Genomic DNA, 25467 nt, shown 5'->3' with positions numbered 1-25467 from the left:
CCAGAGTTTCTCTTTCATCTGTGATTAATTGGCCAGTCTGTTTTACCTTGTTTAAAGGCTCAACCTTCAATACTATAGCTTCAGCATGTGAGCTGAAAACAAGTGGCACCACAATCAAATAATTTGGTGTGGAGATGCAGCAGCAGATCTTGTTTTCAGTTCTCCAGATTCTTTTGCGTTTGCCTCCTATGTTGATGTAATTGGGTATTTGCAAAGGAGAGAAATTTGTGGAAGAGAACTCTGCAAATCTGCAGACAAAGTACTACTTTCCCCTAAAATTGTTTTATGTTCTAGCAGCAGATCTGGTGAGGTTTAAGCAAGCATAAACTTCAGAAATTTCTATCTGAGGGTCTTGTATTTGTAGTCAAAGTGTTGTTTAACTTGGAGCCATTGTGGTTCAGTGAGCACAGGAGCAACGGCTAAACAGACCTTTGTGCATTCTAGAACGCAGGCCAAAGAGCTTTCAATGACCTCAAGGTTACAGAGGGGAGAACATGAGAGGCCAGGCAGGAGGGTGTTAGAATAGTCAGGTCTAGACGTAATGAAGGCATGGATGAGGGTTTCAGCAGCCGCTGTGCGGAGACAGGGCTGAAGTCAGCTAATGTTATGGAAGTGACAAGTAACCATACTGATGGTGGATATGTAACAAGAAGCTCATCTTGTGGCCAGATATGACACCAGGATTGTGAACAGTCTGGATGAGCTTCAGGTTGTGTCAGAAGAAATCTGTAGTTAGGGGACAGAGATTGGAATGGAAACAGAGGTCTTCCCAATACTTAATTGGCAATTTCTACTTTTCCAGTACTGGGCTTTGATTATGCAGTCAACAATTCAGTAACAGTGAAGGAATGAATAGAACAGCTTGGCATTGAGAGAGTATATATGACAACTAACTCTGCTTTCAGATGGTATCACCAAGGGTCACTATGAAGATGAGAAAAAGGAGAGGTTGAGAGGGTGGAAGATAAAACTGTGTTGGACCCAGAAGGTAACAGTACAGTAATGGGAGGAGGAGCCTTTGCAAATAATTATCTGGCTGCAGCTAGGTAATATGTAAAGTGCAGCCCATCCTAACGGGATGATTGTGGAAAGGTATTGGAGGAGGATGGTGTCATCAACTTTGGAAGGCTAGTTGGTAAGGACAGGAGGAATGCTGTACCTCTGTCACAGTTGCATAAAATATCCTTTTAAGAGTTGAGTAAGAACTGTATCAGTACTATGGCAGGAGCATAGATCTGGCTGATGGGATTCAGACATTCGAAAGATTAACCTGGATTTGAGAGATGATATCATATTCAAGCATATTAGAGAGGATAAAGAGGTTAGCAATTGGGTGGTAATGAAGGTAAGGCCTTCCCTTTTAGGAGAGAGGAGATGATGATAGATTTGAAGGAGAAGGGGCAACGAGCAGAAGGAAGAGAACTGTGAACAATATCAGCCAAAACAGTCAATGAGGAATGGCTGAGTGCTCCATTTTTTAGGGGGAATAGAGTCAAGAAAGCAGAAGGTGGATCTCTAAACAACATGAGCTCGGACAGGATGTGAGGGGTGATAAGAGAGAAATTGGAGAAAGTTATAAGTTTCGGAGTAGGGAAGCATGGAGATTTAGGAGAGGTTATTCATGTGGGCTGGCTGCTGTGCAGCTGATCAGATCTGTCTGAATGAGTTCATTTGAATCCCTGTGATTAGTATAAAGAAGCTCATCATGGGCATAGCTATATTGTGACTGGGATGTCAATATTCAGTACATTTTCTCACATTTATGCTGAAATGCTGAAGGATGTTTAATGGGATATGGAAGTGTACTTCAGATTATCCCTTCAATCATATCAGTTTCAAAAATTGCCATGACCAGCCTGTGGTAACACAAAGTAAAAGTAATATAATACACTATCTATTAAGTTATAATGAGATCCTTTAACCTCCTTTGTGTGGAAACAGGATTAAATTGGCCTGTTTATGGTATTCAAATTCATTCTGAAGCTGCAAAGAAGGGCACACAGCACTGAATCTTCTTTTGATTACAAACGTATGGTCAAGGAGATCAGATAGTAGGTCAGAGGGATATGTGTACTGCAGGTTACAGGTAAAGAGAAGAGAGGTTACAAATAGCCCTGCGACCCCTGTATGAGTACTGCCACCTATGGAAGAAGACAAGTAGCTCACCTACACAGAATCATTGCTTCAAGCATAAAGGAGAACCTTTTTTCTGGAAGTCAGGCTGGTTCCAAAATGCCTTTGAATATAACTCTGACCGTTACACCAATATTTTATTCACTGTCGACTCGAAGAATTATCTGTACCTGAAAATATACTTGTTCCATGAAATTACAATTTCAGATGCATGCTTGCTTTGTAGCTGATGAAGGAAAGTTGCATAGGTTGGAATTTAGTGCTCTATGCACAGGTTGTTGAGGTAGGCAATTCCAAGGTTGATAAACTCAAGTGAGAAAGATTGCTGGGGCAAGTCCCAGTTAGGTACAGGTGGTCTCTGATTTACACATGTCCAACTTACAAATATTCTTCCTTGTGAACATGATCCCATATGTAATTGTAATTTTGAAAACCTGACATAGGAACATTTCCTGTATTCAGAAATGCTGCTTTCCATTATCCTATGTTGTGTTCCAACTTGTGTGCATATTGACTTGTGAACAGACTCCAGAATGGAACCCATTCATAACCGGACTCTGCCTGTGCTAAAGTGCTGCCCAGCCAGCTTCTTGTCCAATCAGTAGCCTTGCCACTGATGTCTGCCGTTGCCTGTAATTGCCAGTTCAACTGAGACCAACCAACTCAGAGTGCTGTAAAATATCACCAAGGACTCAGGCTGTGCAACCGTGAAGAGTTTCACCATTGTGCTGGTGACTGGCTGGTCATAGGGAGCGTGGGCTTGGTGGTCAGAGTAGTTAAAGGCAAATGAAGGCAGTGGCTTTCAGTAGCCTTTTGTCTGTCCAAATGCCTCCATATTGGGGAAAATGGAGGACCTCTGCCGCATCCCCAAGGCAAATCATCCTCATTTCCCTGTTTGAAAAAAAGAGACTTGCCTGCTTAGAAAAGGCATGTGTTTGAGCAGACAAGCTCTTAATTGATTACTAATTGAGCACTGAAGGGTGTTAATTAGTAATAAGCTGTAGAGGTTGCTTGCCCAGCACTTCATTGCTGAGGTGATAAGAAGGTGCATACATCTGTACAAGGCCAGCCTGCCCAATTATTTTCCCTTCTCACCACCTCCCAGGTGGGAAATATCACACCTGCTCCTATCTGTGTATTCTAAGTACCATTCTATTTTTTGTTATACTTTTGATAAATTTATAATAATTCAATGAATTTTTCAAAGTCAGTTTTGATAGTTTGGGTCAGAGCAAAATCTTGTTGTTACTGGGAGTATGAAATAAAAATAGAGAATACTGGAGATATTTAGTCTGTCTGGCAGTACTTGTGCAGATCAGAACTGTTAATGTTTCAGGATGAATATTAATTATCCTTGGTCTGAAGGCATTGTGGATATTTTGTACTTATAATGCATTCCTAAATCCTAGTGAAACAATACAAAGTGGTTAAGTGCTTGAAATGGGTGGAAGAATATGTGGGTAATTCAAGGTCTGTGTGAGAACAACAGGGCTGAGGCAGCTAAAACAAAAGAAGGCATTTTGTATATTGCTTCTAATGGACACTGAATGTGTCCAAATGCTTTACCAACATTGAAGTACTTTTGAAATGCATTCACTGTTGTAATGTAGAAAATGCACCAGCCATTCTTTTGCACATAAGCTACAAAAAACAACAAAGTGATATTGGCTAGATACACTGGTTTTATCATGTTGAATAAGAGATAAATATGGCCAGCTTGGAAAAAGTAACTCGCTCCTATTTTTCAAAATGGTGTCTCAGGATAACTTTGCAAGCATTTAGGACCTTGATGTAATGGCTAATCCAAAAGACAGCACCTCTGACAGTGTAGCACAGCCTCGATACTGTGTGGTGTGTCAGCCTTGATTTTTGAGCTCAATTTCTGATGGAAGAAGGTGGCACAGGTATGAAGGCACAGTAATAGTAATATTGAGGTCCCGGCTAATGCTCTGCAGAGGCGAAAGTGAGGACTGTAGATGTTCTGCTGACATGAGCTTTCATACCACCACAGCAGTTGGGAGGAATTAGATTAAGTTACTAAAAGCCTGAAATTGAAAGCAATACTCAGTAATGGTGACTATTAATCTGTTGTTGATTGTGGTAAAAATCTATTATCCTTCCCTGGTGCGCCCTAAATGTGTCTCCAGATTCAAATATCACCTCTAATTGATTGGTTTTTAGCTACCTTTGAAATAGTTTAATTCGAGGGTAGTTGGGGATGGGAAACAAATGCTAGTCTGCAGGCAAGACCCAAATCACATTCAAACCATGTTTACCATTTAATTTCAGATCATTTAACCTTTTTGTGTTCTCTCCTTCTCTTGATGTTTTAAATGGCTTGTATGATACATATAACTTCATATGGGATTCATACCTAATCAGCATTTCATGACGCATGCATTAAGAAACTGACTGCTGGGTTAAAAAAAACTTGCTGGCCGTACAAAGGTATCAAGTTGCATTTCCGAATTTAATAATACTTGAATGATTCCTCTCCTTGATTTATGAAGGAAAATGATTCGTGCTAATTAACTGACCATGCCATCTTTCTCATATCTTCATGGTGGGGAAGAATCTAAATTGGAGTAGGCACCAAACAGATTTTTAGCAAAGCTTATAGAATGACATGCTGCCTGAAGCATAGTTCAATATTTGTGTAAACTGAGGGGAGGTTAATGAGTTGGCAACTGCATGAAAAGTGCCACTGAAGACTGTGTTTGCATTTTGGGTTCAGTCATATTAAAAGGCATTGAGCATAGCAGTAATGATCTCTAGAAAATGCCATCCAAATTTGGCTATCACATTATCATTGTTGACATAATTGTGCAACTTCACAGAGGCATGATGGGTATAATATTTGCTGAAGGAAATGCCTCTGAAACATTCCCTATCGAATACTTAAATTACATCATGATCCCAATTCTGAGCCTTTTCCCAGTTTTTTTTCTCACAGCTGTGCTGGATGATACCAAAACAGATTTGAAGAAGACAATCTGCATATAATTTTGAATAGATACTTTTAATCTCAGAAGATTAAATGAAAAAAGCAAGATAAAACAGCCTGTCATTTAAAAATGTTTATCTGCTAATGAACAGGCATTATTCATCCATTCCAAAGCTGTTTTGCAGGATATATGAGGCTATATTGATTGAGTCGCTGGATCAGCCCACACTGACCATCAGCTTAAAAGAAATCCAGAATACATAAAGAGACCCTTACAATGAATCCAAAATGATGCCGAGGTATATAGAACATAAAACAATACAGCACCAGAACAGGCCCTTCAGCCCATAATGTCATGCTGAACATGATGCCAAATTAAACTAATCTCTTCTGTCTGCCTGCCCTTGGTCTATATCCCTCCATTCCTAGCATTTTCATGCGCTTATCTAAAAGTCCCTTAAATGCCACCATGATCACCCCTGGCAGCACACTCCAGACTCCTACCACTCTCTTTAAAAATACCTGCCCCTCACATCTCATTTGAACATTCCCCTGGTATTAGACATGTAAAGCTAGCAAAGAATGTAGCTGATTTAGACATTGCATTCAGTTGGATTGCACCACTGAAGCTGAATTTTTGAAGTCACATCATCAAGATGTTTGCAGTTTGTGTGTTTAAAACAAATGAGGCCTGAGTCAGATGATAAAGTTGTGAATGTATATAGCAGCTATCTTTACTACATTTATGCAGCAGGGCAACTTGAAGCCTTTACTTTTGAAATATGAATGTTCCAGACCTACAACCTCTAATCATTAGAACTGTGGTATGTGCAGGTCAATGTCACTTTCATCAGGTTCCCATCTATATCACACATCACAATGATTTGAAAATATATAATTCTTCCTTCATTGTTACTGGCTCAAATTTATGGAACTCCCAACATTGTAGTGCTGTGTGTAGGAGTACCTTTTTACAGTATGTGCTGCAGTGGTGCCAGAAAGTGACTCACTACCATTTTCTCTCGGGCAATAATTGGGCAATAAACATTAGCCTTGCTAACACCCACAGCTTAAGAGTGAATAAATAGGTCAATAGTTCCAGGATGGTGATTAACTGCAATAGGGCAGACAAACAATATATTAGTTTAAATTAGCAAAGAGAGATGTACAAATTCGGTGGGGTTTATTATGTTGATATAGAAAGGATCAGAGTTTATTTGGAGTATGGCATGCACCAATGTCTTTTAGGAATTTTAGCTGTGAGAAAATATTAAGACAGTCATGCTGGTTTGTTCTGAAAACTGAGATTTTGAGATATACTTTCAACATCATTGAACCTTTACTATCATGGAGAGCTGTAATAATGACGGATATTTATTTAATATTGGAATTATGAAGAAATAGCATGCATGGATACAAACTCTTAGCGTAGTCATTTGAACTGCCAATCTCATTTAAACAGTGTTCTTAATCCATTTATTTTAAACAGATTAATGTTGCCCAGAAAATAGTGGAAATGAGCTTGAGGTTTGCTTGACCGCAGTGTAATTTCAGAAGTAAAATGGAATTGTTAGGATTTTCTCTCTGTTGTAGAATAAATAAATTAAAAAGAAAAAACAATTGTTGAAGCTGGTGGCATTTCAGTTACTAACTGCATACTTTTTGGCTTGAAAAATGTGTGAGCGTACGGTAACAAGATGGATTTCTTGTTCGAAAATTCTCTTCTGCTTTTGTGATGTTTTGTTTGCCATTGTCGTTTTGAAGAGAGTGTTGAGTGTAACGTAATTTTTCACAAATTCTATGAACTACTAATTTTGTTTGAAACCTCCAGTAACATGATAAATATTTTTATCAGAGATATTAATGACACACCTCTGGTGCAGGTGGGACTGGAATTGGGGCCTCCTGGCTCAGAGATGAGGACATCACCAATGTACTGCAGGAGCCCTCCGTTAGCTGCTTCAATTGAATTACATTGATAGCACACTGACTTCTCTAAGTGATTGAGAGGTCCAGGCAATACACATGGGCTTCAGTATATTTGGAGGCTGATATGTCCGGATGGTTCTGGGAGAATGTTACATTGTCGGAAGGGTCTTCATTTACTCGCAATAACTATTTGAATAAACACTCGGAATTCTAAGTGTACTAGCCAGTGTTCCAATTCAACTCACATAACTAATAACCATGAATGCAGAAGTCTTACTTGGCTGCTTCTCGAGAACTGGAAAAAAAAGCTATGAAACACTTCATATGACTGGAAGATATAAATTTTTCTACATAAATTAAACTAATATTTAGTATTTTTGTTACAATTTAGTATCTGACAATCCATCTATACCAATCTGAACCAAAGAATTCCAGATACTAGAAATCTAAAAGGGAAAAAACAAATTGTTGGGGAATAGTTTTCAAGAAAGGTCACTGGACTCGAAACGTTAACTCTGTTTCTCTCTTCACAGATACTGCCAGATGTATTGAGTTTCTCCAGCAATGTCTGTTTGTATTTCAGACCCTGTGACATTTGCTACAAAGCGATATTGCTTTGGTATACTTACCTCCCTTTGTTCAGGTTCAGTGTCAAAAGTTAGCTTTGCTGTTAATTTATTTTGTGCACAGTTTGTGGTCTCAGTGTTAAAATAAATGGTTTTGGAATATATTTATTCTTATTTTTAAGCTGTCTGTCTTTTTTGAATGTACTGGTTGTGTATTACAGCCACATGTTGATAATAGCCTGAGGATAGTATGGTCATGTGGATTAGCTCTGTATTTCATGATATATATTCTTGGTAAATTTTTAAAAAATAATCCTGGCTGTCCTGTGTTTGCCGTCTTATTGGATCAAAATCTATCTTTATAATTTTGATACTATATCTCTCCCTCAATGTCTCACTGTATAGGAATTGTTATTTTTAATCCATACTGCCACTATTGAAGAGGTCTGAATAGTGAGGTTGCAGAATCAGCTCTGATTTGGAAGTGTAAATGCTCCTGCATTTCAGAAACACATTATACGATGCAATATTAGTGACAATTGCTTACAATAGTAACAATTTGAGGCATTAAATGTCTTGTTTCAGTTACAAATAACATTTGTTGAAATAGTGAACATTGAATCTGTTGAACATATTTGTTACTCATTCACCCGTGATTTTCAGGCACGTCTGCCTTGTTACGTAGAAGTTATGAAGCATAACAGAAAAAAATGAGGTCAAATTTATTTACATTTTTTAGTCACAAAGTTGCATCAATGTGGAAAACAAACCGTATTTACTGATGGTACATCAGCATGAGACAGCTGGACTGTAAGTGACAGATATTTGACATTCAATGGCTGGAACCTAGCAGTAGATAAAGGTGCCAGTGACTAGAAATAGCAGTAGTTTAGACTTATTTAGATGAGAGTGTAATTTGCAACATAAGAATTGCTCACTTCACAGCCAAGATATCAATTTCATTGGAAAATATTTGCTGTGTGTTATTTTGCCAAAGGGTCCTTATTGGAATGTCTGGAAATGACATCCTTGGGAACCTGAATTAATATTTGCTAATCAGTATATGAAAATATGAAATTATCAGTTGGAAAAGATCTTGATTTAGAAACATACCCCATGCAGCCAGTGCCAACTAAATATCATCACCCTCGGTGGTCCAATCCACTGACCAATCGGGACTTTACTGCGAGAAACCAAAAGAAATTAGTTTAAAATCAGTGAGAAAATCTAAAGATAAAAAAAATTAAGGGAAACTCTCTTTCAAATCCTGTGGTTAAGAGCAATTGCAGGAGACCTTTTTGGTTCATTCTTGGAATGCAAGCTTTGATGTCCAAGCCAGTATGTTCTGTGACTACTTGCTCTTGAGGTGGTAGTGAGGTGCCTTCTTAAACTGCTGCAGCCATTAGGGGGTCGGAACACCCACAGTGCTGTTGGAAAGGATGTTCTAGGATTTTAATCCAGCAACAGTGAAGGAGCAACAATCGAATTTCAAGTCAGGAAGGTATGTGATTTGCAGGTGGACTTGTAGATGGTGGTGTTCTCATGCTTCTGCTATGCTTGTTCTTCTAGGTGGTAGTAGTTGCAGGTTTGGAAAGTGCAGCTGAAGGAGTCTTTTTGAGATACTGTAGGGCATCTTGTAGGTGGTACATACTGTTGCCATTATGCACCTGTTTGAAGGGAGTGAATGTTGAAGATGATGGATGGGGTCCCAATTGAGTGGGTTGATTTGTCCTGAATGGGATGAAGCATCTTGAGTCTTAGAGCTGCACTCATTCTGGTAAGTGCAGAGTATTCATGACTTGTACCTTGTAAATATGGACAGGCATTGAGGAGACAGGAGATGAGTTATTCGCTGCAGAATTCCTGGCCTCTGACTGCATATGGCCACAGACTGCTTCAAGATTTGAAGAGACATGAATGGTGCTAAACATTGTGCAATCATCAGTGAATTTTCCTGCATCTGGCTTTTTGATGGCGGGAAGGCCATTTTAATGAAGCAGCTGAAAATGGTTGGGTCTGAGACATTACCTTGAGAAAGTCCTACAATAATGTTCTTGCGCTAAAGTGATTGACCTCCAACAAGGAGGTCATTTGGCTAATTGTACCTGTGCTATTTTGAAGGAACTATCAATTGGTACCACTCTCCTGCTTATCTCTGTTCTTCAAAGTATATATTTGATTAACTTATGCTATGTGAGAGAGACCGTTTATTTCAAGGAATGAAGTTTGGTCTAGGAACCATGGGAATGGCCCTGCATAGGTAAGAGGCATGGTCGATGGGAGATCAGGTCCAGTGACACAAAGTTCAGGTAGGTGCGATGGTCCTGAACAAACACTTGGACCATATGAAAGCTGCAAACTCACAATTGGTGTGGGAGCAAAACATGCTCAGCTCTTCAACCGCCTTTCCGACTGTTGTGGAACCCATGGGTTCTCCCTGTCTGTCAAGCGTTGAAGATACCTTGGAATCTGAGATAGACTTGACGGATGTTGCTGCCTCAACTCCTTTTCTGCCTGAAGAGGAGAATAATTTTCTTCCTAGACACTCGAGGTGTGAGGTGAGTGACTGTGTATTACAGTGCCACCCATGTTAGAGGCAGAGTTGAAGGAAACTGACCTGGTGCTCCAGGAGGAGCCTTAACAAAGAAAAGAACTGACCAATGTCCTCAAACTCAGAGGGGGAGCAATGTAGTGATTGTAATGAGGTCAGCCAGCTGGACCTTGATTGGGGCTGTTAATGGATAAAAGGTAGTTGCTTCAGTGGTCAAGGATTTCCCCTGTGTAAATAAAGGCTGACTTGGTGACTGGATACCATCAGGAGGGCTTCATCAGGAGGGGCTTGATGAAGGGTTTATGCCCAAAACGTCAATTTTCCTGCTGCTCGGATGCTGCCTGACCTGCTGTGCTTTTCCAGCACCACACTCTCGACCCTTAGCTCTTCTTAGTGTCAAGATATTCAAGGGAGGAGCGAAGGGCAAGTGATATGGCATCTGACGTGGATCTGTTTGTCCAATAGGCAAATTAGAGTGGGTCAAGAGTAGTGGGGAGGCTGGAGTTGATTAATGCCATGACCAGCCTTTCAAAGCACTTCATGACCACTGAGGTTAGGGTCACTGGGTGGTAGTCATTGAGACATGCTGCATGAGTCTTCTTAGGCACAGGGATGATGTTGGCCGTCTTGAAACAGGCAGGGACAGTGGCCTGTTGCAGGGAGAGGTTGAAGATGTCCGAGAAGACCTCTGCCAGTTGATCTGCACATGCTCTGAGTGCGTGGCCTGGTACTTCGTCTGGTCCCATCGCTTTCCTTGGATTCACATGAAGGAAAACTGATCTAACTTCTGATGCAGTGACTGTTGGGATAAGTTCGTCAGGACTTGTTGGAATAGGTATGACCTCTCCGCCAAAATTCTGCTCAAAGCGAGCATTGAGACAATCTGAAAGGGATTTGTCATCGTTGTCTATCTTGCACTGTCTTTTTTTTTAGAGCCTGTGATGTCATTCAGTCCATGCCATAGTAGCTGAGTGTCTGTATGGGTCTTCGTTTGGATCGGTATTGGTCCTTGGCTGTCTTAATGGTTCTGCAAAGGTCATATTCAGATTCCTTATATTTGACTGGGTCTCCTTATCTGAAGGCCTCACACCTGGTTTTTAGCAGGTTCTGTAAGTCCTGATTTGTCCAGGGTTTCTTGTTGGGGAACATCCAGATTGACTTCCTCGGTATGCAGTCCTCCACACACTTGCTGATAAAGTCTGTGACAGTGGTGGCGTACTTGTCCAAGGTACCTGCGGACTGTTTGAACGTGGTCCAATTGGCCAATTCCAGACCGCACCGGAGTTGATAGTCTGCCTCCTCCAACCAGCACTGGACCTGTATCCGCGAGGGGGCCTCCTGATTGAGCTTTTGCCTGTAAGCCAGGAGAAGAAACACAGCATTGCGATCAGAGTTCCTGAAATGAGGGCAGGGGATGGAGTGGTAGGCATCTTTCACAGTGGTGTAGCAGTGGTCTAAAATGTTTGGGACCCTGGTGGGCAGCTAATGTTCTGGTGGCACTTGGGCAACACCTTCCTTAGATTGGCTTGATTGAAGTCACCAGTTACAATAAACAATGCCTTGGGACGTTCTGTCTCCAGGGTGCTAAGGTGGAGTACAGCACATCCAGAGCTTCCTCAATCTTTGCTTGTGGCGGTATGTACACAGCAGTTAGTATGGCAACAGTAAATTCCTGTGGTAGATAGAAGGGGCTGCATTTGATGGTGATGAATTCAAGGTTTGGGGAGCAATGGCTGCCCAGGATTGCAATGTCTGTGCACCACAAGTTGTTAATTTAAAAAGCAAACCCCCCTCCACCTTTTGTCTGACTCGACGCTGTACGGTCCATACGATGGATAGAAAAAACATCAGCCTGAAGTGTGCAGTCGGGAATGGATGGATTGAGCCAGGTTACTGTGAAGCAGAGTGCACAGCAGTCCCGCAGTTCATGCTGGAAGCTGAGCCGTGATCTGAGTTCATCCATCTCGTTCTCCAGCGATTGTACATTTGTTAGGAGTAAGCGAGGAAGGGGGTCTTGAAACTGCATAGTCTCAGTCTTGCTAGCAGGCCAGCAGCTTACCCTGCTCCCTCGCAGGTTTCTTACATTTAAGTAGTCTGATGGAGTGGATTGTGACTGCTTCCAGTTTAGTGATCCTTCCTAAGACCCTGTGGAGCAGTTAGGTTGCAGTTTAGTGTATTTTTGCAGAGGGTCTGCTTTGGACCTAGTGTAGTAGATGATTTACTGTGTGGTTTTACTTGAGCACCAACAAGTGTTTTAGTGTCTCCTCTCGATCCATTTTTTCCTTCTAATTCCTCTACTATATTCTCCTTTATTGTGGCATTGGCAACTTCGGTTTAGTGAAGACAAATGCACAGTACTTAGTTTGGTCCTTGGTGTCCACAAAAAAAAACTTTCGCTCATTTAACTGTCCTTTTTTTCTCACTTTATGTTTAGCAAATAATTTGTTTTCTCTTTTATATTATCAACTAATCATTCTTTTTGATCATGATTTCCTTTCTCAGTTTGCCTCTACTGTCTATATTCAGCTAGTTGTCCAATGTAGTTGTCCAATAACTTGCCATTTATTAAAAGTCTTCTTTCAATAAAAGTATTTGGATGCTCTTCTGTTTCTCCTCATTGGATTGTGTCTATTCAGTAGACTATATTTCCTCTTCAAAGTCCTCCCCGGGACCTGTATTTTTTTCATCTGCGAGCCTTTGTTTCAAGTGTGCCTGATTCCTTTATGGTGCATTTAAATTAGCCGTCTTCCTGCTGAGTAATATCTTCTTTTGATTTTTTCCTTCTCCCTCTCTATATGTATTCTAAGTATAGCATCTATCTTAAAAGGTAACAGCCAAACCAAGATCATTTCCAGATCCGCATTAGATAAGTTCAATGAATCTATTTCCGCGATGTAAGTTGACTATTTGTACCAAAGGTCAATGACACCCGGTGCAAAGAAAATCTTCTGATATGCAACTTAATTCTATACAGGTAGGTCTGCTATAACATGATGGTTGCAGTTTTGTGCAACCCTGGCATTTTAGGAAAATCACGCTTGAGAAACAACACTTAAAAGTTTTGGTGATGCAGTTGCATATAGCAACACACGTTTTAAAACATTGCGCTTTAGAAACTGTGTTCCCAATTTGTTAATCGCGTTATAGTGAATTCGTATTAATGAATCATTTGTATAGCAGAATGACCTGGACTGGTATAGCTTTTACACCTGCCCTTACTTCCCCTGGCTCATCCATTTCAAATAACCAGATGCAGTAGGTTATTTTTCATGAATTTTAATATCTCAGTTAAATTTTCCTGAAGTATATGTTTTTCTAGACTGAAAAGACCTATTTCCTGAATTTCTAGGGATTTTAAACTAGGTGTCAATCTAATAGTTTTGGTTGAATCTTTTCCAGGGCCTTTATATTACCCACCAGGCGATGGACACATTACAATAGATAAACTGCATGTAATTGGTCTAGTTGATAGGTTTCTATAATTAGCTGATTGTAATCTTTGTCACTTTGCTATTTGGATTGTTCACAAAAGAATTGAATAATATTTGTATAAAATTTTCAAAGCATCAGCATACATCAGATAATGTGTCACAGTGCTCTCATGTTCTGCCAACCAAAATCATGGAACGAAAATTTTCTGTCTCCTGTTATTATGAGAGCCCTTTAGGCAGCATCAAATTAATTTTGACTTATTGCAAACCCACAGCACAAAGTTTCTCAGAGAATGTATCACTTACACAGTGTTTGATGGTAGTTGGTAGGAAAATCCATGTGCTGCAATAAAGATATTCTTCTGTAGTTGAAACTTAAAATTAAAATTGTTGGACAGAGTAGAAAAAGAAGCTATAATATGTACTTGTCTTATCTCTGTTTGACCATAGAATGTTTAGTGCAGGTATGAGATGTTAAACATAGAAAACATTGCATTTTAAGACATTAGTTTCTTTCATAAAAGCAAACATTCACCTCCAATATTAATTTTGGAAGGATTGTAATATTAATTTGCATTTACTATATATATTTGATTATAACTACAATGAAAGAGAGAGTTCCTTTTAAATAAAAATGTTCTATAAACGGAAGTGGTTGTAATTAGTTGGCTGGTGAATTTTGTTCCACCAAAATTATTATCACCATGAAAACCATACCCCTTCTGCACATTACTTCTCCCCATTAAAATCCATGACCTGATCCTTTCAGATATAAAGGATCTGATATTGCTTTTCTTTAGGATGAACCTGTGTTGTTTTGGGAAAGGTGAGTGAAACCAGTTGGAGCTTGATCTGCTGCAGCCAAATGTAGATGTAGATGCAGGCATATATACTCTTTGTACAGCAGAGGTAAAGGAGAGATCCTACAGCAGATAATAGCATAGATAGCAAACAATGAAGGACCAAGGACATTGTACATGGAGGTGAAATAACAGTTGAGCAAATTGACAAGTGAACATCAATCATGGGGCATAGACAGCCAAAACTGAAAATTAATAAGTGTAGCTGCCAGTGACAAGTAGGAATTGTTTTCTTTCAGGGATGGCTGCTGAATGAAGTGGTACCTGTTTAAACTCCAAATATACAGAGGCAAGTGGCCTACTTTCATCTATGAACCTGGTGACTAGGTTGGTAAAACATGACTTGCTTTTCCAGTGATCATGTTGCATGCCCCTAATAATTTATTATCTCGAGGTGGTCATAAAGACCATCCTAATGATTAATCTCTTTAAGCAATTTATTTACTGAATCTTAAAAGGATCCAGCCTTGAAGGAGCTGTTCAGCCCTTCATGTATGTGCCAGGTCTTTGAAAGAATTATCTAATTAGTTCCATTCCCTGCACTCCTGCACATCACTTCTGGTTCTTTTGCCAAATACTTTAAATCTGTTTACTCCGATTAACGTAATATTTACCATTGAAATAGTTCCTTCATATTTACTCTTATCAAAGCCATTCATGATTTTAAACTTTGTGGCATTTTCCCAATGACTAGTTCTGGTGGCATTTACCACTTGTATGAGTATGTGGGTAGTTTGAGGTTTTTCACTGTCACCAATTCCATATTTTTCTTTGCTTTTCCTCGAGTCTATCTTGAGTTCAAGTATCTACAGATGAGGTCCTATTCTTTGATAGAAATAATGTTCATTGCATGAAAGCAACAAATATCACTTTATTGGTTAGACATAATTTCTAACACCTTATGGAGCTGGTATGGATATATCTGCTCTTGATGCAAGAACTCCTTGTCTGCATGCACACACTGACATCGATAGAATGAGTGGAGCCAATGTAACAGGAACATTAATAGCTTGAGAATCATTACCGCAACAAGCACCACCACATACTATTTCCTTACCCTTCTCTGGTTTAAGGAAAATAACCAGTGTTGCTCAGTTCTTCCATGCAACTGAGGTCTCATCTCTGGTACCGTCCAGTAATTCTCCTGTGCATCTCCTCCAAGACCTTAATGTCCTTCCTAAAAAGTGTGCAGAATTGGGAAACACCACTGTACACTTGCCTCCATTGTGAAGAAAAATCTGTTGATCACTACTTTCTGTTTTGTGTTCTTTAGCCAATTTAATAGCATCAGTCCAACCACTCCTTTCATCTCAATTTAACTAACACATTTATTATCTAGTACTTCAATATGAAATGGTTTATTTGAAGTTTACATACATGGTATCATGTGCCCAATCCTCATCAACCCCCTAAATTACTTTATCAAGCAACTCAATCAATTTAGTCAAATACAAATCTCTTTATTTAATCATGGAATGTAGATGTTTCTGGCATTTATTGCCCACCCTGGTTGCCTTTTGAAGCTGCCTTCTTGAACTGCTACATTCCATTTGGTATAGGCCTATTCACAATGCTGTTAGCAAGGCATTTTTGACTCAGCGACACTAAAGGAACAGCAATATATTTCCTAGTCAGGATAATGAATGACTTAGAGGGGAACCTGCAGGTAGTGGTGTTCCCATTTAACTTCTATCCTTGTCATCCTAGACAGTAGTAGCCATTGGTTTGGAAGGTACAGTCAAAGGAGCCTTGGTGAAATACACACTGTTAAAATTGAATGTTGGCAGTGGAAGGAGTGAGTGTTTGTGGTGTCAATGAAGTGGGGCTTCTTGTCTGAATTGTGTCAAACATCTTACTTTAATGAAGCTACAGTTGTCCAGTAAAATGGAGAGCATCTCATCACATTCCTGACTTGTGCCTTGTAGATAGTTGACAGACATTGAGTCTGGAGATGAGTTACTCCCTGCAGGAACCCTGGTCTATAATAGGCCCTTATAGCCATGGTACTTAAATGACTAGTCCAGTTCATTTGTTTTTAGCAAATGTACCTATAAGGTGTCTATAATTTTTTAATTCTGCCTTTCTGAATATTGTAATCTGACCCCCTCTCTAGTCATCAGGAATAATTCCTAACCTGAAGGAATTATTGAAAATACGAACAAAGTGCTCACTATTAGTTTAGCTCCCATAACTTGAAGGAATCTCTGGTCAATGCTGTAGGAATCAGCAGCTCAATGTTATTTAAGATCCCTTATTTTAGATCAAATCTGCATCTATTTGAACGTTTAATAAATCTCACAGAAACTGCACACAGCATTACTAGTGACAGCATATGAATGGTGTACTGGAAGCCAAAACCTCGATAATGTTCTGGGAGGTCTGTGAATCTACCCTGAGTTAGGGTGTCAAAGGACTGGAGTTTGCAGCATGGGTTCCAATTATACTTGTCTTTATTGGAAGTTGCTGTCAGTCAACTAATAAAATACACTCTCTCTAAAGATCATCTGGGACCTGAGCAAACACGGCAAGTAACCGTGTTTCCTTAAACAGAGTCTGAACCTGGAAGTATCAGTTAGAATATTAAATTTAATGTGAAATTCGGCAAAGCAACAGTACAGTATTGGCATATAGAAGTACAGTATTAGAAAGTGAATTGTTGGTCATGATGAAAATGAATGCTAGTGAGCTGCAAGATATAGGACACAGATATTTGGGAGTACTGGAGTATTTGTATCATCATGCTGCAAGAGACAACCAAAGCAAATACAGGAGATAAAAAAAGTTTTGTTTTCCAGTTGTGCCACTTATTCTTTACATTTCAGGCAGTGGATGTCTATGCATCAACTTTCCTACTAACACTGTTAACGGCCTGACAGTGAAATCTCACACCGACATTTATGCCGCCCACAAATTTATCATTGGAATAAGGGAACTGGATAACTGATACCGGGGGTGGGGGGGTATCTAAGTTGTGTGAAGAAACTCTCTATTAGTAGTGCCAACATCAATGAGAAAAAAGGTGCAAGGGAGAATTTAGCAACTGCATAAGATTTTTATTCCGATAAACTGAACAAATTTTAAGTTCTTTAGTATATTAAAGACATCTGTTAGGAAGGAACATGATATGCAATTTGGAAAATATGATCTAACAAGACGATGAATAAGAGGCAAAAATAGAAGTTGCTGGAAAAGCTCAGCAGGTGTGAAGAGAAATCAGAGTTAACATTTTGGGTCCGGTGACCCTTCCTCCGAATGAGCGGAACTGTTTGGCTAAGGAGACAGTTAAGGTGAGTAGTGGCAGTGGATTAATACAGAGCTCAGGTAGGTACAACTGGTAAAAGAAGCATTTTAATGGTATAAAGAGAGATTATTACAGTGTTTATGCACCTTTGGATTTGGAATTGAACCATTATTTTCTTTTTGATCAGTTTTATTTATTTTTAATTAAGTCTATTTACTCAAAATTGACCTCATTTTCTTTCAGCGGTTCCCTTGATATTCTAAATTCAAAACATGACCACAGTAGTGAAGCATATACTCACAGAATTAATTATCACAACATAATTCAAAGTTGGACAGTATGGTTAATACAATTTTTGGCTTTCAGCTGTTACTTATCAGTTAGGAATAATGGAGTCAATTTCCACATGATTCCCCTATTTGTCTCCCATGATTTCACCAGTCTCCATCCCTGCCAGAACAAGGAGAAAGGTCTTTAAAATAGCTGGGAGATGACTCCAAGTTTTCAACTCCCTTTCCAATTTCCTACAACTCTTTATCCACCAAAAAGGTGCAAGTAGCTAGCTTTCACTCAGCTCAATTGCAGAGTGGGAATATTCGATCCCCCACAATTTTGTTGGAGTCAGGGTTGCTTTTGCAGGGCAGATGGTTCCTCGCTCCTCAGAGGAGCGGTAAACCATAGGTGAGCCCTAGTCTGGAGTTTTTAAAATTCATTCAACAGTGTGTCAATGTTGTTAACTAGGCCAACATTGTTTTCCCTTGAGAGGTGGCAGTGAGCTGCCTTTGTGGACAGGTGTAATCTATACGATGATAATACAGTCAAGTGATTTTTAAAGAGGAAGTTCCAAGATTTTGACCTGGCCAAAGCAAGATCAGCTTACTAAAAGGCAATAAGTAAATCAAACAAACAGCATGCTTTACATCTAAATAAATAGATCCCTGTTGGGGTCAGCCGGATACTGTCAATGAATTCAACTTTATAGACAGAAACACTCTAAACAGGTTGCTGGATGTTTGATTTTCAGATGACCTCAGCACTTCTTTAAAAGTTGTTCCTTTTTCCATTCCCGTGTGTTAATTTGGACACGATTAATAGATTCAAAGTGATGATACAGCTGAGTCAAAGACAATATTTTTGATTATAATTAAGGAACTATAGATGAGTATAGTTTTTTTGATTTTAAAAAAAAGCAAAGAAATAGCATACTTGCAAGCATATTACAGAACTTTGTGAGAGCTAGTGATCAACAAGGACTTCAGTTATATTAGTAGAGATTGCAATAGAAATGGAGAACTTGATTGATCAGTGCATTTTCAGCACAATTTAGAAGGAAGCAGCATTGGATCTACTTGTGGAAAATGAAGTTGCGGATAGGGGAGCTTTGAAAAGGTAACTATGAAGAAGAATTCCTTGTGCAGTGGGGACACTATCCTGGAATAAAACTCTGGTCATACATACTGAGGAAGCTTTAATGAATGATCTTGTAAGAGGTCCCCGAGGAACAGTGACCATGACATGGTTTGAAAATGAAAATATTTCGTGAGAATGATGCAAGGAGTCTATAAGAGGGGTGTAGACTGCTTATATGGGTAAGAAAAAACTCAATAGATGGAATGTATTTTGGGAAAATGTGAGGTTATGCATTTTAGCAGAAAAAATAGAAGAGCTGAATATTATTTAAATGGAAAAAGACTGAAGAACATGCTGCTCAGAGGAATTTGGGGTTCTCATGCATGAATCACAAAAACATCCAAGTTCAGGTGGTGCTGGGGAAAGTGCATTCAATAATCTGCTGGCCTTTATTTCGAAGTGAATGGAGTACAAAATGTGGAAGTCTTGCTAAAACTATGTGAGGCACTATTCAGACCACAATTGGAATGCTGTAAATAATTTTGCTCCCTTTATGTAAAGGAAATATACTTGCATTGTAGATAGTCCGAGGTTTGCTGATACCGTGTTTGGAAGGATTTTCATAAAAGTGCTGTTGAGAAAATTGAGCCTTTACTCATTGACATTTGGAAGAATGAGAGGAGACCTTACTGAAATATACAAAATTGCTAGGGGTCTTGACAGGGTAAATCTAGAAAGGTTGTTTCCCCTTGTGGGAGAGTCCGGAATTGGAGAGCATAATCTGAGTAAGGGATCATCTGTTTAAAACAGAGATGAAGATTATTTTTCTTTGACAGTAGACAATCTGGAATTCTTTACTACAGAGGGCTTTCAAGGATTAGAGGAGCAAGTTTTTAATCAATATGGATCAAGCAGTATGGAGATATGGGGAAAAGGCAGGAAACTGGCTTATCAGATCAGCAATGATCTCATTAGGATTGATAGGCTGAATTGACTACTTCCACTCCCACATCAAAAGGTTTAATAATGAAGTCTACAAATAATCAACTGGAGAAGACTTGTTTAAGATAATTAAAATGGATCTAGCCCCAGTCGATTCAAATAAAAAATTAGGTGGCAAAACCATAATTGAATATCAGGAAATTTTCAAAGACGATATGGTTTCGTGTAGAATAGGGGTGTTCCAATGAAGGGGAAGGGAAAAGTGCCCAAAGCCAGTGTTCTGTGAATGGTAAAATACAGATATTAAAACAATTCTAAGTAAGGAGTGTTAAAGTACGTTTTAAGTTGAATAAGACAGTAGATAGCCAAGATATATACAGAAAGTATAGAACAAATCTTAACAATGGACTAAAAGGGGCAAGGAAAACAAATGAAATAGTCTAGTGGATCAAAGAGGCCTATTGTGGATATCTGAATAGTAAAGAGGTGGTCAAAGGAATGGTGGCACCGACTAGGCACCAGAAAGAAGATCTCATTTTGAACATGGATGCAATGGTTGAGCTTACTAAATGAGTTCCATCTGTCTTCACTAAAGAAGAGGTTACTGTAAATATAGTGAATACAAGAACACTGAAATAATATTAGATGGAATAAAACTGGAAGAGGAGCCACTTCAGTGTTTGAAAATGTTCATATCTAGAACTGTCACCCACTCTGGATAGAATTCTGTTTAAGGGTTCTTGAGGCGCAATTGGTAGAGTCACTTCCTCTGAGCCAAGACGCTTGGGTTCAAGTCTTACTTGCTCCACAGGGATGTGAAAACATCCCGAAACAGGTTGGTTAGAAAATTTCTCAGATTCTGTTTCGGCTACTACAGGAGATAAGAATAAAAGTTTCAAGGGGTACTTGTCGCAATCTTCCAATCCTCTATCAACATGAAAAAGAAATAGAAAGAGCAGAAGAAACTCAGAATCTGTGAAGACAAGAACAGAGTTAACATTTTGAGTCCAGTTGTCTTCAGAAACAAGAGCTATTCTGAACTTGAAATGTTTTCTCTGTTCCTCTCTGTCCAAAGATGTTGACAGACTTACTGAGTTTCTCCAGCACTTTCTGGTTTTATTTCCGTTTCCACCACCCACTGTATTTTGCTTTCACTCCTTCAATATGAGTTGGTAGCAAAGGATGGATGATAACTAACATCTTAACTCATTCAAACAAAAGGGAGGCTAATGAACTAAATGATAGGTTTCTCAGCTCTAGCTTGTTTTGGACACTGTATATGCAGCAAAATTAATTAGCACTTAAAAAGATAAAGACTAATAAACAAAGTCAGCGTGAATTTGTTAAAGACAAATCACGTTTGACTAACATGAATATTCCTGATGAAGGGCTTATGCCCAAAATGTAGACTCTCCTGCTCCTTGGGTGCTGCCTGGCCTGCTGTACTTTTCCAGTGCCACACTTTTTGACTCTGATCTCCAGCATCTGCAGTCCTCACTTTCTCCTAACTTGAATTCTTTGAAGTATTTGAGGTCAGTGCCATTCAGTGGACTTGTTAATAAAAGTAAAAGCTCATATGAATTAAGGGATGCTAGTTGCACGTGTATAAAATTGTTTAAAGATGGAGAAAGTATGACAAACGTGCATATTTTCCTCTAGTTTTGTAAAAAAAAAAGTGATGTTCCCCAGAATATATGTGGTTACAATCCTTTTAGGGTTTGGTATCATTTCATGAGAAATCCAAACACCTTGTTTCAAGTAATAGAACAATGCCACAGCATTTCACATTATATTAAAAAAAATTTGGGGGATTGTACATAAAAGACTTGAGCAAAACAAGCATTATTCACTGGCCTATTACAATTGTATAACTTAAACATTCAGGATAGCTTCTTACTTTCTTGATCAAGCATTCTCCTGTAACACTGATTCACTTATGGGTGATCCTTACAGAATAAAATATCTTTATATCATCATCTGAAGGTCATTTTTAATTTTCTTGAGCTCTAGCTGTTCTGAGGTTAAAATATCATTTACCATCTCTTGACTGATGCATTGTACCTTTGTTCTGGTTATTTTTCCATAACTTCTATGTTAATCTACTGATTGCCATAAGATTGTGAAGACCACCATAAGTTTTTCCACTAGTTTTAAACTTGACAATCTTCGAACTGCTGCTCTGTCACAACATTTGACTGATGTTAAGTGCCCAACTAAATTCCACATAGTGAATGATGAATTTAGATTTTTATCCAATTTACTGTGCAGGAGCATCTCATAGCCCTTTACAGCTCATTGAGAGAAGATAGCCAAACTATGACTGCAACTTGGATGGCTTTCTACATAACTCCTGGCAGACTGAAACAGGTTATGGTTTCCAAATGTTGGGTTCAGTATTGTACCCTCAGAAAGGTGTCTATTCTGTGATTCCTTGCCTGGTTACCTTTTTCACTTAGGTTATGCACTGTTTAAGCTACTTCACCTGTCCTGTAACTCGTATCTCTTCTAGTTTGACTTGTTTAATGAGATTATCTTTCATCTTCTATAAGTCATATTTCCCATTTTCTACAGTTTAAACTTCAATTCTTAAAGCTGCCGAGTAGCATTCTAAATCTAAAATACGTGAACCATAGTCTGAATAGTTTACATCACTGCATTTTCAGGGAATCCACACTAAATTTTCTCAAATCCAGGCAAAGCCTGAAGTGTATGTTCAGTCTTTGGCACCACACTTTGGAAAGGATGTCAAGGCCTGAGAGAAGATGAACAAGTGAATTAATCACTTGAATGGTAGCAAGGATTAGGGGCTTCTGTGATGTGGAAAGACGGGAGAAACAAGATTTTTTTCCCTTTGGATTAGAAAAAGTTGTGGAGATTTGATAAAAAAAGTGTTCAAATTCATGAGTAGTTTCGAGCACTGATTCTAGTGCCAGAAAGGTCAGTAACTAAAGGAAACGGATTTAAGATGTTTCGCAAAAAATCAAAAACGGCATGAAGATTTTTTAAAAAGTAATTTAGCTACTTATGGTGATCTGAAATGCATTGCTTGAAAGGATGATTGAAACAGATTCAGCCACAACTTTAAAAAGCAATGGGCTAAATACTTGAAAAGAGGAAGGAAAAAAAAGACTTGTTATGGCTCTGGGGCTCTAGCAGAGACCTGTTGCTATTTGCATAACTCATCAAGGCTCAGAACATGTAGAAGGGCTAAATGCTGTATGGTTTTATGATTGATATTGAGTTGGACTCAGAATAAACACATTTCAATGTATTCAACAAAAACTGTGCAATTTGGATGATGTTTGGCTTGTTAAATATTTAATACTCTGCTGATGTTGAGGGTTATGCATGAGTAATTGTTTCAAAGTTCATTCTACAAATGGTTTGTAACAAAGGAAAATGAAAGCATACACCCATAATATAAACTGAAAAAAAACTAAGTAATATTATCCTAGTGATCAACTCCTGGATCTGCCATAAAGCCTCACATGAATGTGTTATCTTGAATGCTTGCTGGGGCTGCCATGAGCTGTCATTTCTCTGCCAGGAGTACATATTTGTTGGAGCTCTGAAACCTGGTTAGTCTGAATCTCATGTTATCACTCCCCAGCACCACCTGGAAAATGGTAGCTAAGTACTGGGAATACTGAGCAAGTGTATTTTTTTTTAAAGTAAAATTAAATGTTATTTTTGGAACCGGAGAAATACAAGAATATATGGACTGTAGACTGGTCTGAGGCATATGACTGATTTAAAATCAGTGCAAAGAATGCATTGTGTAGTTTAGCAGCTGCATTCAATAAATGAGCTAAAAGTCAGAATCAAGCAAAAAGGAAACGCCTGTAGAAGGGTATTACAAGTGAAAACTCGGCAGATTAGGAGAGCTGTAAACACGAGTGTGAGAAAGCCATGGAAGTGATAAAAGGTATATAGTAACAATAGCTTCTGTTTATGGTTGAATATTTCAAGGTCAAGACAGATGTTTGATCTTTTGCAGAACCTAGAGATAGATTGAGCAAGTGGAGAAATGGAACTGAAGCTGTTGGTCAGCGACGAGCGTGTTGAATGGTTGGAGAAGGCTTGCAGAGCCATGTGGACCTGTCTTTCTCTGAGATTTTATGTTCTATAGATAGTGCTTTAACATTGTAAAATTACCCAATCTGCTTCATGAAGGCATTCAAAAATGAAATATGACACTGAACCACATAGGAAGAATTTAGGTCAGTAACTGAAATCTAGACCAAAGACCAATAATAACAGAATATGTTAAAAGCACTCAATAGGTCAGGCTGCATCTGTGTAGAAAGAAACTGGAACTAATGGGCTGGATTTTCCAAGGAAGGTTCTCAGACACGTATTACCACTCCACACCTCTTTTACAAAAGGAAAAATCTTCGCATTTTTGTCAGGAGATTCTGATCAGGGCTCCTTCAGAAATGCAGTGTTGTACTTTCAATCTCTCAGATCCCTTTAAACGTAGAATAGTTAGAGAATGGCACAGCTGAGCTGCCTTCATCACAACAGTCAGTAGCTATGTTCTGGGATTTAATGGCCCAGCATTCCAGAAAGCCTTATTAATGGCTGCTGTGAAACGGTAGGAATATAAGGTATGTGTGAGTTTAGGATGCTGGGAGGCCACAATGCCAGGTAAGTAAGGTGCCGGGTGGTAGGGATCGACTGCCAAGTAATTGTGGTGCTGAGGGCATGTTGTAAGTTGATAAGGGTGGGGGGGGGGGGGTGGGTGCCAGGTAAGTGATGGAGTGTTTATATAGGTTGTAGTATGCTGGGTGTGGGTGGATGGGGAGCAGTGAAGAGGGGAAAGCCAACAAGAGCCAGTGTTGCTGCTTTTAAACATTGCCCACCAAATTAAGTATCACTTGGGTAATTAACTGGGCAGTAGCAGGCTTAACCGAGGTTAAAGCCACCAGAAGTACCAGTTGCTATATGGAACAGCAGACTTTCCAGGAAACCTCTGATTACTGCTAATATGACACTGGTCCAAGGTCTCGTATCATTGCTGGATAGCTGGCCACAGGTGAGTGGAGTTGAGAGGGCTGTCGACAGCAAGAGATGAGCAATGTCTGTTGAGTCAAGAGTGTAATGCTAGAAAAGCACAGCAGATCAGGCAGCATTCGAGGAGCAGGAAAATCGATGTTTTGGGCAAAAACCCTTCATCAGAGTCCTAATGTCTGTTAAGTGCTGTGTCTTCTTTTCCTAATCGGGCAGTAATTGTCTTTGAGTGAATGATTTTCCTCCATTTGTCGCGAGGTGAGAGTGAGGAGCAGAGGACTGCTGGGAAGGTGAGTAAAACCATTTTAAAAAACTTACCTCAGGCATCTGGGCCTCCATTTGTCAAGAGCTGAGTGTGAGGAGCACTTGCTGTTTTTAAAGGAGCAGCAGAGGGAGAGGCCGTAACGAGGAGCAGAGGACTGCTGGGTATATATTTGGGCAGCGGCTGAATACCAAGACACTACACTTGTAATGTCTCCCACCCGTTGTCCTCCTCTAACCAAAAACAAA

The 25467-nt window shown here is 39.3% G+C and overlaps 1 protein-coding gene across 4 annotated transcripts in view; it reads left to right on the top strand.

Annotated features, from left to right (window-relative positions):
* The window catches only part of LOC140477084 (RNA-binding Raly-like protein), a 910390-nt gene that overhangs the window by 40738 nt on the left and 844185 nt on the right, over nt 1-25467 (top strand). The gene's annotated exons all lie outside the window — the stretch shown is intronic.

Source organism: Chiloscyllium punctatum, chromosome 5 (genome assembly GCF_047496795.1).
Source record: "Chiloscyllium punctatum isolate Juve2018m chromosome 5, sChiPun1.3, whole genome shotgun sequence".
In the NCBI taxonomy this organism is placed as follows: Eukaryota; Metazoa; Chordata; class Chondrichthyes; order Orectolobiformes; family Hemiscylliidae; genus Chiloscyllium; species Chiloscyllium punctatum.
Note: the sequence above shows the minus strand (reverse complement) of the source record. Positions and strands in the feature narration are given on the sequence as shown.